The following is a 13,062-nucleotide window of genomic DNA, read 5'->3' as shown; positions in this document are numbered from 1 at the left end:
TTATCCTCAAATATAATTTGCATTAATAACATGTTATTTACTTTGTAAATATGTTTACACATTATTTATTCTGTTTTGTTCTAATGCTCATGTGTGAAGTTGATGTTTCAAAAGTTATTCTGATCTTTTATGTATGTACTTATGTCGTAATTTTTGTAACACTGATGTATTTGCTATTTCGACTCTTTTGTAAAGCCTGTACTACTACAAATGTTATCTTTATTGTTATGTTCTTTAATGATATATTTTGTACCTTTATTATTGTATTCTCATGTTATAAAATTGTAATTGACACCAGTTCATCAAATTAAGTAACTTCTAAATTACATTTCACTGCAAACGTTTCTGTTGGTCATAGTATATGGACAATATGTGAGAAGTAGGGACTGATAGTGTTTGCATGTGTGTTAATAATTCAGCAAAGGACTGGACCACAGCATTACTGGTTCTAAGGACATTTCAAACAAATTCTTTGTGAAGCTTCCTGGCAGATTAAAACTGTGTGCCCAACCGAGATTCGAACTCAGGACCTTTGCCTTTCGCGGGCAAGTGCTCTACCAACTGCGCTACCAAAGCACGACTCACGCCCGGTAATCAAAGCTTTACTTCTGCCAGTATCCGTCTCCTACCTTCCAAACTTTACAGAAGCTCTTCTGCGAAACATGCAGAACTAGCACTCCTGAAAGAAAGGATACTGTGGAGACATGGCTTAGCCACAGCCTGGGGGATGTTTCCAGAATGAGATTTTCACTCTGCAGCGGAGTGTGCGCTGATATGAAACTTCCTGACAGATTAAAACTGTGTGCCCGACCGAGATTCGAACTCAGGACCTTTGCCTTTCGCGGGCAAGTGCTCTACCAACTGAGCTACCGAAGCACGACTCACGCCCGGTACTCAAAGCTTTACTTCTGCCAGTATCCGTCTCCTACCTTCCAAACTTTACAGAAGCTCTTCTGCGAAACATGCAGAACTAGCACTCCTGAAAGAAAGGATACTGTGGAGACATGGCTTAGCCACAGCCTGGGGGATGTTTCCAGAATGAGATTTTCACTCTGCAGCGGAGTGTGCGCTGATATGAAACTTCCTGGCAGATTAAAACTGTGTGCCCGACCGAGATTCGAACTCGGGACCTTTGCCTTTCGCGGGCAAGTGCTCTACCAACTGAGCTACCGAAGCACGACTCACTCCCGGTACTCACAGCTTTACTTCTGCCAGTATCCGTCTCCTACCTCCCAAACTTTACAGAAGCTCTTCTGCGAACCTTGCAGAACTAGCACTCCTGAATGTTTCATATCAGCGCACACTCCGCTGCAGAGTGAAAATCTCATTCTGGAAACATCCCCCAGGCTGTGGCTAAGCCATGTCTCCACAGTATCCTTTCTTTCAGGAGTGCTAGTTCTGCATGTTTCGCAGAAGAGCTTCTGTAAAGTTTGGAAGGTAGGAGACGGATACTGGCAGAAGTAAAGCTGTGAGTACCGGGAGTGAGTCGTGCTTCGGTAGCTCAGTTGGTAGAGCACTTGCCCGCGAAAGGCAAAGGTCCCGAGTTCGAATCTCGGTCGGGCACACAGTTTTAATCTGCCAGGAAGTTTCATATCAGCGCACACTCCACTGCAGAGTGAAAATCTCATTCTGGAAACATCCCCCAGGCTGTGGCTAAGCCATGTCTCCACAGTATCCTTTCTTTCAGGAGTGCTAGTTCTGCATGTTTCGCAGAAGAGCTTCTGTAATGTTTGGAAGGTAGGAGACGGATACTGGCAGAAGTAAAGCTGTGAGTACCGGGTGTGAGTCGTGCTTCGGTAGCTCAGTTGGTAGAGCACTTGCCCGCGAAAGGCAAAGGTCCCGAGTTCGAATCTCGGTTGGGCACACAGTTTTAATCTGCCAGGAAGTTTCATATCAGCGCACACTCCGCTGCAGAGTGAAAATCTCATTCTGGAAATTCTTTGTGATTGGGCAAGTGGTGGTTTATGGACTTGCTATATTGTCCACAAGACTCTTCGATGGTGATTGTGCACCTGCACAGTCTCAACAGTTGGCTGCTAGCCATCTCTGCAAGGACTACAGTGGGTCTACGCTTTTGATTACTCACCAATACCATTATTTCTACAAGGACTGCAGTGGGTCTGCATCTCTGGTGGCCCACCAATACCCTAATCTCTACCAGGACTACAATGGGTCTGCTCCGTGATTAGCTACCTACCAATAGTCTTCAACTTCGACTGACTCTGCTGTGGGTTTGCTTTGTTGTGGCCCATTACCTGTCTGCATGTCAAGAGTCAGCATTGTCTGTCTGTTGGAAGGACAACACAACTTCTTTAAGACTGCATGAAAATCCGCTACTTCCGTGTGCATTTTCCTTTGCTGCTCAGACAGTGAGCAAAAACACTGCTATTTTACTGTGATGAACGATCAGGACTGTCTTTATGCACTCTGATAAAATTTTAGCTTTTGACCAACATAGTGTCAATAAGTGTGTGCATTTCATTTCTTTGTAATTGTAATTATGAAACATTTTTTTCAAATCTGTATTGGCCACTGCCCAAAACAATTTGTAAATTTTTTTGTGGGGAGCATGGGGGCTATGTAAGTAGAGTGTTTAGGTTCTTTTGTTGGTAACGCCGTCGCCACGTAGCGCTCTTTATGAAAATCACTGGCTGTGCCGTGTGCAGTCTGTGGCTGGTTGGCATTGTTGTAATACTCGCCATTGTAGTATTGGGCAGCGGCAGCTGGATGCGAACAGCGCATAACGTTGCGCAGTTGGACGTGAGCCGCCAGCAGTGGTGGACGTGAGGAGAGAGATGGCGGAGTTTTGAAATTTGTAAGAATTGATGTCATGAACTGATATATATATATATTATGACTATTAAGGTAAATACATTGTTTGTTCTCTATTAAAATCTTTCATCTTCTGACTCTGCTTATCAGTAGTTAGTGCCTTCAGTAGTTTCAATCTTTTATTTAGCTGGCAATAGTGGCGCTCGCTGTATTGCAGTAGCTTGAGTAACGAAGATTTTTGTGAGGTAAGTGATTTGTGAAACGTATAGGTTAATGTTAGTCAGGGCCATTCTTTCGTAGGGATTTTTGGAAGTCAGATTGCGTTGCGCCAAAAATATTGTGTTTCCGTTTAAGCACTGTCTTGTATAAATTTTACAAAGGGCACGTTTCACTATTAAATTCTGATTCTAATATTGGATACCCCATCTCTTCTAAATCGACTTCTGTTTCTTCTTTTATCACATCAGATAAATCCCCCCCCCCTCCATGGAGGGCTTCAGTATACTCTTTCCTCCGGCCGCGGTGGTCTAGCGGTTCAGGCGCTCAGTCCGGAACCGCGCGACTGCTACGGTCGCAGGTTCGAATCCTGCCTCGGGCATGGATGTGTGTGATGTCCTTAGGTTAGTTAGGTTTAAGTAGTTCTAAGTTCTAGGGGACTGATGACCACAGATGTTAAGTCCCATAGTGCTCAGAGCCATTTGAACAATTTTTTTGTACTCTTTCCAGCTATCCGCTCTTTCCTCTGCAGTTAACAGTGGAATTCCCGTTGTACTCTTAATGTTACCACCCTTGCTTTTAATATTATTGAAGAATATTTTGACTTTCCTATTTGCTGAGTCAGTCCTTCTGACAATCATTTCTTTTTCGATTTCTTCACATTTTTCATGCAGCCATTTCATCTTATCTTCTGTGCACTTTCTATTAATTTCATTCCTCAGCGACTTGTGTTTATGTATTCCTGAATTATCTTGAACATTTTTGTACTTCTTTTATCTTGCTTTATAGTGCTCTAAGCCGCACCTTTTCTAACTCCGACTTTTGCTGTTGCACTTGGATCAGTTGAAGTATGTTTCTTCTTATCCTTGGTTGCTTCGCAGTTACGTTCTTTGTACGTATGTTGTTCTTTCGAAGTTCTGTGGTTGCCCTTTTTAGAGATATCGATACCCCCTCAACCGTACTATCTACTGAGCTAATCCTTACTGCTGTATGTACTGCCTTAGAGAACTTCAAGCGTATCTCGTCATTTCTTAATACTTCTGAACCCAACTTGTTGCATATTGGTCTTTTCTGACTAAATTCTTAAACTTCAGCCTACTCTTCATCGCCACTAAATTGTGATCTGACTCTATAGCTGTTCCTGCTTACGCCTTACAATTCAGTATCTGATTTCGGAATCTCTGTCTGACCATGATGAAATTTAACTGAAATCTTCCCGTATCACCCGACCTTTTCTAAGTATACCTCCTCTGCTTGTGATTCTTGAACAGAGTTTTTGCTATTACTAGCTTAAATGTGTTACTGAATTCAATTAGTCTTTCGCCTCTCTCATTCCTTGACCCAAGCCCATATTCTCCAGTAACCTTTTCTTCTACTGCTTCCCCTACAACTGCATTCCAGTCTCTCATGATATTAGATTTTCATCTCCCCTTACGTACTGTATTACGCTTTCACTATCCTCATATACTTTCTCTATTTCTGCATCTTCAGCTTGCGACGTCGGGATATCTATCTGAGCTATCGTTGCCAGTCCAATCTGATAAGAACAACCCTATCACTGAACTGCTCATTCTTACAATCTGTGCCGTACCTTCCCATTCATAATAAATCGTACTAGCTTAGCGAGGTGCCGGGGCTAGCAGTGTATTTAACACTAAATTTTTCTAGAATCTTCATATGGAAATAGTGCTCTAAGCCGCACCTTTTCTAACTCCGACTTTTGCTGTTGCACTTGGATTAAGAAGAAACGTGAACTTACTCTAATCAACCCTGAAAGTGGAGTAGAAAAGAGTTTGGCACCTGAAATAATTTAATTTTATAGAAATTAATTTGGTAAATAAGTTTCATTAAGGTGGTGAGAAATGAAAGAGTTGCACTACCGATCTACAGAATGAAAGTTCTGTCCAAAATAACAATTTGATTTATTATGACTAAACTGAAAATAATAAACACAACACATGAAACATTTACAATAAGTCAAATTGGATACTCAAATAAATGCTGTGAAGGTGAAGCTGTTCGTAAACTAGCTTGTGACGTGTATGACCAAGTGGTATGTGGAGCCAATTCCTTCCAACTCAAATCTTAAGAGAAACACACAGCCAATCCAAAAAATGGTTCAAATGGCTCTGAGTACTGTGGTACTTAACATCTACGTTCATCAGTCCCCTAGAACTTAGAACTACTTAAACCTAACTAACCTAAGGACATCACACAACACCCAGCCATCACGAGACAGAGAAAATCCCTGACCCCGCCGGGAATCAAGCCCGGGAACCTGGGCGTCAGCCAACCCAACATAAATTGCTGTTACAGTACTGAGAACTCAGACAATGAACACCACGTCAGAAAAGACAGGAACAGGCGCGCTCTGCTGTGCTCTGATTATCAGAGAGCAAAATTCCCTGATCTGCCGGTGCCGTGGACACACATTACCAAGCTGTCTTCTTAACTGCAAGGACACGATCTGGCGTACCAGAAGCGATGGCTGGTTGCTTCAACGTCCAGTCGTGGTGATGATAATGTCACGAGTATAGCCCGAAACAAATTATCCTGGTCTGGTTGTTCCAGACTAAAGACTTTCTATCAATAGAAATGCGCCTCTGAGGGAGACAAAGAAGGGTCGCCACACAATCACTGACGGTACAGTGATTGATTGTAACAAACAAAGTCACACGGTAACTCTGATACAGCCAACTTTAGCCAAAACTGCTCAAAACGGACAACATAGGCCGCTTGTATGCAGAACGCTAAATTGCCAACTGTACTCGGCAAGTTACGTTGAAGTCGAAACTTCAGCAACTTCGTCAAACAATTACAATTAAGTGAAAGTATATTAGACAGCCAACGGAAGGCAGGCTGTCCAGAAAAGCAAGCACTCATTCTTGTAACCTACTCCGACCGAAAGGCGAGAGCCGACCCTCTCAAGAGCACCCATACAAGCCGAACACAAAACGTTCCCGCCCCCACGACAGTGGCTGTAGTTAAACGTTACAATCAGCAAATCGAAAACGGGCGGAAAATTCCATTCTATTAGCGATGCACTATTATTCCACCAATGGAGATACTTGGCTCCAATTTCTGCGCCGATTTTGCTACGTCACAGAGCTCTCCCCTGAGCAAGCCAATCACAGTTACGATTTTTCAAAAAACGCGGGACTTTGCCCGCTAAAATTGCCTGGGAACACAAGTCATTCCCACGCCTCGCTGGTAGCCCGCCAGAAAGTGTTTTCAATAAGTTCCTGCGAAGTAACGGAATCTCTAGCTCAGCCGCTCCGTCAGGCCCCTGTGGGCATGTCGCCCCCACTCTTATGACAATGTCGGCATCTGGAAAGCATCCACTCGACTCCCTCACACCCGTTGGTTTAACCCTTTCAAGATCAACAGAACCCGCCTGTCACCGGACTACCCGGGTGACGAGAAACGTTGCATGGGAAGTCCACTTGTGAAGGAATAGAAACTTTTCACCCCATGCAATTAGAGAGGAAAATCGAATTCCTCAGACTAAGATAGAAATATGAGAGGGGCCTCATGCCACCTCTCGCCTTTATACCATTTTCCTGTTGATATTACCCTATACTCATATGACCAGAAGTCCTTGCCTTCTTTCGATTTCGCTTAATGACCCCTACTATATCTATATTGAGCCTTTGCATTTCCCTTTTCAGATTTTATAGCTTCTCTACCACCTTCAAGCTTCTGACATTCCACGCCACGACGGTTAGAACGTTATCGCTTCGTTGGCTATTCAGTCTTTTTCTCATGGTCACCTTGCTCTTGGCAGGCCCTTCCCAGAGACCCAAATGGCGGACTACTCCGAAATCTTTCACCAATGGAGAGATTATCAAGACACTTTTTGAATTACATGCCACACATGTCCGGTGAATACACGTTATGTGTCTTTAATGCAGTCATTGCCTTCTGCATCCTCATGCCATTGCTGAGTGCTGATTCTTCTGCTTTCAGGAGGAGTTTCCCACACCGAGGACAAGAGAGTGCCCTGAAGCTCGGTCCACTCCTCCGCCCTCTTTGGCAAGGCCTTGGCCAAATGAGGGTCACTTCTTATGTTGGATGTCTTCTTATTCTGTTTAAATGTGTGAGTGTGGTCCTCCCGTTACACCGTATTGGCCTGCTGGTACGACTTCATTAAAGTCACCGCAGGTTCATCTGATTTAAGGTGTGCTTCAGTCCAGCTCAGAGCCATTTAATGTTTGTTTGTTTTTTAAAAAAATATGATACAAAAAGAAAATTTTAAGATAATCTGAACATGTCCCACAAAGGTGAAACACTTTGTTCATATGAGATTAAACTGCAATCAAGATTGTTTTTAATTGAAATATTCTACATACAGTTGCTGTATCAGATGGCCTAATGAAGAGGAACATGTTTTACGAAGCAATTTACTAAAGGAATGTTAGTAACGAGTGCGAACAGGGGCGAATCTAGTAGTCGGTCAGGAGGGGAGGGGGGAGCTAATGAGGGGGGGAGGGGGGGGAGGGAGGGGGTTTGGGGGAATGGAATATCTCTTAACAAAAGGAGAGTAGGGGTCCTCCATCGACAAATTGGTAAAATTGGTGTTGATTAAAGTAGTTTTTGGTAGCTGTTTTGCGGTTTAGGGAATAAATGTGTATTAATAATTAATAAAACGCCCATTTTAAGTTAAATGATGTTTATTGAGTTAAATAGTAAGCTATTTGCCGTTCTTATTCTTTTGTTAAAATGTGTTTGAAATACATTGAAACCTATATTGCTACATGATTATAAAAAAACGATTGAATCTGTTGGAGTAATATATTCGCTGATTTCTGAAGTCATTTTATCCAGTGTAATATGATACTCCATTGGGCAGAGGGGAGAGGGCTATAGCCCCCATAGCCCCCCCCCCCCTCCTTGCCACCGACCCTGAGTGCGAACAGCGTTTTTCAGTCATGAAGCAGAGCAGGTGTGACCTGATTTTGCACATGATGGACGATCATTTAGCCGCAATCCTGCGAACTGCCACATCCATTAGCCTCAATTTGCTTTTGTTGATTTTCATCTTATATCCTCCATTCAAGACACTGTCCATTCCGTTCAACTGCTCTCCCAAGTCCTTTGCTGTCTCTGACAGAATTACAACGTCATCGGCGAACCTCAAAATTTTTATTTCTTCTTCATGGATTTTAATACCTACTCCGAATTTTTCTTTTGTTTCCTTCACTGCTTGCTCAATATACATATTGAATAACATCGGGGAGAGACTAAAACCCTGTCTCACTCCCTTCCCAACCACTGCTTCCCTTTCATGTCCCTCGACTTTTATAACTGGCATCTGGTTTCTGTACAAATTGTAAATAGCCTTTCGCTCCCTGTATTTTACCCATGCCACCTTTAGAATTTGAAAGAGAGTGTTCCAGTCAACATTGTCAAAAGCTTTCTCTAAGTCTACAAATGCTAGAAACGTAGGTTTGCCCTTCCTTAATCTAGCTTCTAAGATAAGTCGTAGAGTCAGTATCGCCTCACGTGTTCCAACATTTCTACGGAATTAAAACAGATCTTTCCTGAGGTCGGCTTCTACTAGTTTGTCCATTCGTCTGTAAAGAATTCGCGTTCGTATTTTGCTGCTGTGACTTATTAAACTGATAGTTCGATAATTTTCACATCTGTCAACACCTGCTTTCTTTGGGATTGGAATTATTATATTCTTCCTGAAGTCTGAGGGTATTTCGCCTGTTTCATACATCTTGCTCACCAGATGGTAGCGTTTGGTCAGGACTGGCTCCCCCAAGGCCGTCAGTAGTTCCAATGGAATGTTGTCTACTCCCGGGGCCTTGTTTCGACTCAGGTCTTTCAGTGCGCTGTCAAACTCTTCACGCAGTATCGTATCTCCCATTTCATCTTCATCTACATCCTCTTCCATTTCCATAATATTGTCCTCCAGTACATCGCCCTTGTATAGACCCTCTATATACTCCTTCCACCTTTCTGCTTTCCCTTCTTTGCTTAGAACTGTGTTTCCATCTGAGCTCTTGATGTTTATACAAGTGGTTCTCTTGTCTCCAAAGGTCTCTTTAATTTACCTGTTGGCAGTATCTATCTTACCCCTAATGAGATAAGCCTCTACATCCTTACATTTGTCCTCTAGCCATTCCTGTTTAGCCATTTTGCACTTCCTGTCGATGTCATTTTTGAGACGTTTGTATTCCTTTTTGCCTGCTTCATTTACTGTATTTTTATATTTTCTTCTTTCATCTATTAAATTCAATATTTCTTCTGTTGCCCAAGGATTACTACTAGCCCTCGTCTTTTTACCTACTTGGTCCTCTGCTGCCTTGACTACTTCATCCCTCAAAGCTCCCCATTCTTATTCTACTGTATTTCTTTCCCACATTCCTGTCAATTGTTCCCTTATGCTCTCCCTGAAACTCTGTAAAACCTCTGGTTCTTTCATTTTATTCAGGTCCCATCTCCTTAAATTCCCACCTTTTTGCAGTTTCTTCAGTTTTAATCTACAGGTCATAACCAATAGATTGTGGTCAGAGTCCACATCTACCCTTGGAAATGTCTTACAATTTAAAACCTCGTTCCTAAATCTCTGTCTTACCATTATATAATCTATCTGATACCTTTTAGTATCTCCAGGCTTCTTCCATGTATACAGCCTTCTTTTATGATTCTTGAACCAAGTGTTAGCTATGATTAAGTTGTGCTCTGTGCAAAATTCTACCAGGCGACTTTCTCTTTCATTTCTTAGCCTCAATCCATATTCACCTACTACGTTTCCTTCTCTCCCTTTTCCTACTACCGAATTAAACTCACCCATGACTATTAAATTTTCGTCACCATTCACTATCTGAATAATTTCTTTTATTTCATCATACATTTCTTCAATTTCTTCGTCATCGGCAGAGCTAGTTGGCATATAAACTTGTACTACTGTAGTAGGTGTGGGCTTCATATCTATGTTGGCTACAATTATGCGTTCACTATGCTGTTTGTAGCAGCTTACCCGCATTCCTATTTTCCTATTCATTATTATACCTACTCCTTCATTACCCCTATTTGATTTTGTGTTTATAACCCTGTATGTCACCTAACCAAAAGTCTTGTTCCTCCTGCCACCGAACTTCACTAATTCACACTATATCTAACTTTAACCTATCCATTTCCCTTTTAAAATTTTCTCATCTATGCCCGATTAAGGGATCTGAAATTCCACTCTCCGATCCGTAGAACGCCAGTTTTCTTTCTCCTGATAACGACATCCTCTTGAGTAGTCCCCACCCGCAGATCCAAATGGGGGACTATTTTACCTCCGGAATATTTTACCCAAGAGGACGCAATCATCATTTAATCATACAGTAAAGCTGCATGCTCTCGGAAAAAATTACAGCCATAGTTTCCCCTTGCTTTCAGCCGTTCGCAGTACCAGGACAGCAAGGCCGTTTTGGTTATTGTTACAAGGCCAGATCAGTCAATCATCCAGACTGTTGCCCTTACAACTACTGAAAAGGCTGCTGCCCCTCTTCAGGAACCACACGTTTGTCTGGCCTCTCAACAGATACCCCTCCATTGTGGTTGCACCTACGGTACGGCTATCTGTATCGCTGAGGCACGCAAGCCTCCCCACCAATGGCAAGGTCCATGGTTCATGGGGGGGAGGGTGTTAGTTCGTAACTGACAAAAATTCCATGAGTCCTCTTTCTGTCCGTTGTAATTCTCCTTGATAACCGAATTAATATGAAATTTAGTAGATTTTCTTGTGATGATTAATGAACTTAGTAATCATTATGATTTCTGTAGACATAGATTTGCCCCACAGATTTTGCCCAATAACAATCATTAAAATAAATTCTCACATGACATAAATTTAACATGTATTTAAAAACTTCAGCTATGTTGTAGCCTTTCTTAAAATTACAGTTAAACATGTTGTATATTAATAATTGTTGCCGGCCAGTGTAGCCATGCGGTTATAGGTGCTTCAGTCTGGAACCGTGCGACCGCTACAGTCACAGGTTCGAATCCTGCCTTGGGCATGGATGTGTGTGATGTCTTTAGGTTAGTTAGGTTTAAGTAGTTCTAAGTTCTAGGGGACTGATGACCTAAGATGTTAAGTCCCATTGTGCTCAGAGCCATTTGAACCACTTTTAGCAATATTGTTAAACACACAATCACCTTAGTGTCTACGAGTCAGCATCTTACACGCTCTATTCAAAGCCTTGGAACATATTGTGCATGTCTAAATTACTGAATACTTACGTAAGTTCAACTTATTGAGAAATATCATTCCTCGATGTTGCTGAGCAACAGTCATATAGTATTTTCTAAAGGAACACACCGCCGTTTATTGAGTACAGCCCACGTATCTGCCTTTAGTGCCATTTTCAAATATATGGTTTTATGTCTTTAACATATGTTGCATGATGTAAATAATCTGCTACAAGATGGGGATTTTACATCAGGTATTTTTCTTAATGTATGGCCAACTTTGAGCTTGACAACATGTTAAGTGTCCTGCAATACACGTTAAAGATATAAAATCAAATAATTGAAAATCACGTAACAGGCCGAAAGCTGGGTTGTATTTAAATCAAGAATAAAAGAGTCACATGATGATGTGTTCCTTTTAAAACTATTAGTTCGGCTTTCGTGAATACCACAGCACAAACATTGGAGTAAGGCCGGTATTACACTATCAGATTTCTTTGTCAAAGATTTGATCAAAGATGTGATCAAATACTCCGTAAAATATATTTTACAAAGATCTTTGATGTAGCAGTAGAAGGGGTGTTACACTGTCATCATATTTTTCGTCAAAGTTCAAAATGGCTGACAACAACAACCTTTTATTAATTGCAGCAGTTGCATGTACCACAATTGCACTGAGTGCACATGCAGAAGAGAAGCAGGGGGAAAAAAAGGAAACATACCTGGGTGAAGCCGTGGGTTTTACGACGACACAATAAAAGCATTCAACAAAACTGGTTATGTGAGCTTATAGTGGAGAACGTCAAGCCGTACATCAGTTACTTAAAAATGGATGAGCATACATTTCTGTATGTGTTCAGTGAAGTGTATCCTCATATCACAAAGCACAATATTCACTTAAGAACTGCTACATCTGCAGAAGACAGGCTCATTGTAACACTCCGATTCCTTGCTACAGGAGACGGTTAGGTTAGGTTAGGTCTCCAATCTTTCTTAATCAATTTTTGTATTCAGGGTGCCCTGCGTTGTAAAGTGCCTCATCAGCTTCATACATCTCTATTATTCTGTAGTTGTCGGCACACACCAATTTACTGGTAATGTTTATAAAAACACTACAGACGACAGAATGCAGCAGCGATGCTGGCGCTCCATGTGGTAACAAGTCACATTGCAGTGAACAGAAGACAAGCGACTTCTTTGATCAAATCTATAGTGATGCCCTAGATTTGATCAAATATTGGACGACATTTGACAAAGTTCCCTATTACACCTTCAAATATGTTTGAAAAAGATTTTTGTCAAAGATATTTGACAAAGAAATTTGACAGTGTAATACCGGCCTAAGTAAGATAATTAATGACCTGAAATATGCCGTGGACAATGGTGGAGCCGTGACATTGAAACTACCAGACGTCAGCAAAACTTTTGATACTGTAGACTTTGACATACTGCTCAGAAAAATGCGTAGCTAAAATTTTCAGTTAATACATTAAAGTAGACTGAAAGCTGCTTAAAAAAAAAAAAATCAACATTTGACAAAACTCGGTCCGGAAGTATGTTGTCTAAGGATTGCCATAGCGTTCTGTTTTGTAACCTCATTGCACTCGTTGTAAATCAGTAATATCTCATCAAAAATCGCTTGCATGCCGACAACCTACAGCTTTACTTAAGTGCCAGACCTGAAGATATCAATACTGTAATCCAAGGCCGCCCGTGCATGGGGGCAATGGGGGCCGCACCTCTCTCCCCCCCCCCCCCCCCTACACAATCTCCCGTCCCCCTCCAGCTATTGAGCAAACTTAGTGAAAGGAAAACAGTATAGTGCAGTCAGGTGTTTTTCTTTCAAGAAACTGGTGTAAAAGTCGGTACTACGTAGGCTTTTAA

At 41.8% G+C, this 13,062-nt stretch overlaps 2 non-coding genes across 2 annotated transcripts; one reads left to right on the top strand and one right to left on the bottom strand.

Annotated features, from left to right (window-relative positions):
• Nucleotides 1-1,102: 1,102 nt before the first annotated feature.
• On the bottom strand, nt 1,103-1,177 carry Trnas-cga (transfer RNA serine (anticodon CGA)). The gene has a single exon. It is a non-coding gene; the product is annotated as a tRNA-Ser (tRNA).
• A 312-nt stretch (nt 1,178-1,489) lies between these two features.
• On the top strand, nt 1,490-1,564 carry Trnas-cga (transfer RNA serine (anticodon CGA)). The gene has a single exon. It is a non-coding gene; the product is annotated as a tRNA-Ser (tRNA).
• The last annotated feature ends 11,498 nt before the right edge of the window (nt 1,565-13,062 follow it).

The sequence above is a fragment of the Schistocerca gregaria genome, chromosome 8 (assembly GCF_023897955.1).
Source record: "Schistocerca gregaria isolate iqSchGreg1 chromosome 8, iqSchGreg1.2, whole genome shotgun sequence".
Classification (NCBI taxonomy): domain Eukaryota; kingdom Metazoa; phylum Arthropoda; class Insecta; order Orthoptera; family Acrididae; genus Schistocerca; species Schistocerca gregaria.
Note: the sequence above shows the minus strand (reverse complement) of the source record. Positions and strands in the feature narration are given on the sequence as shown.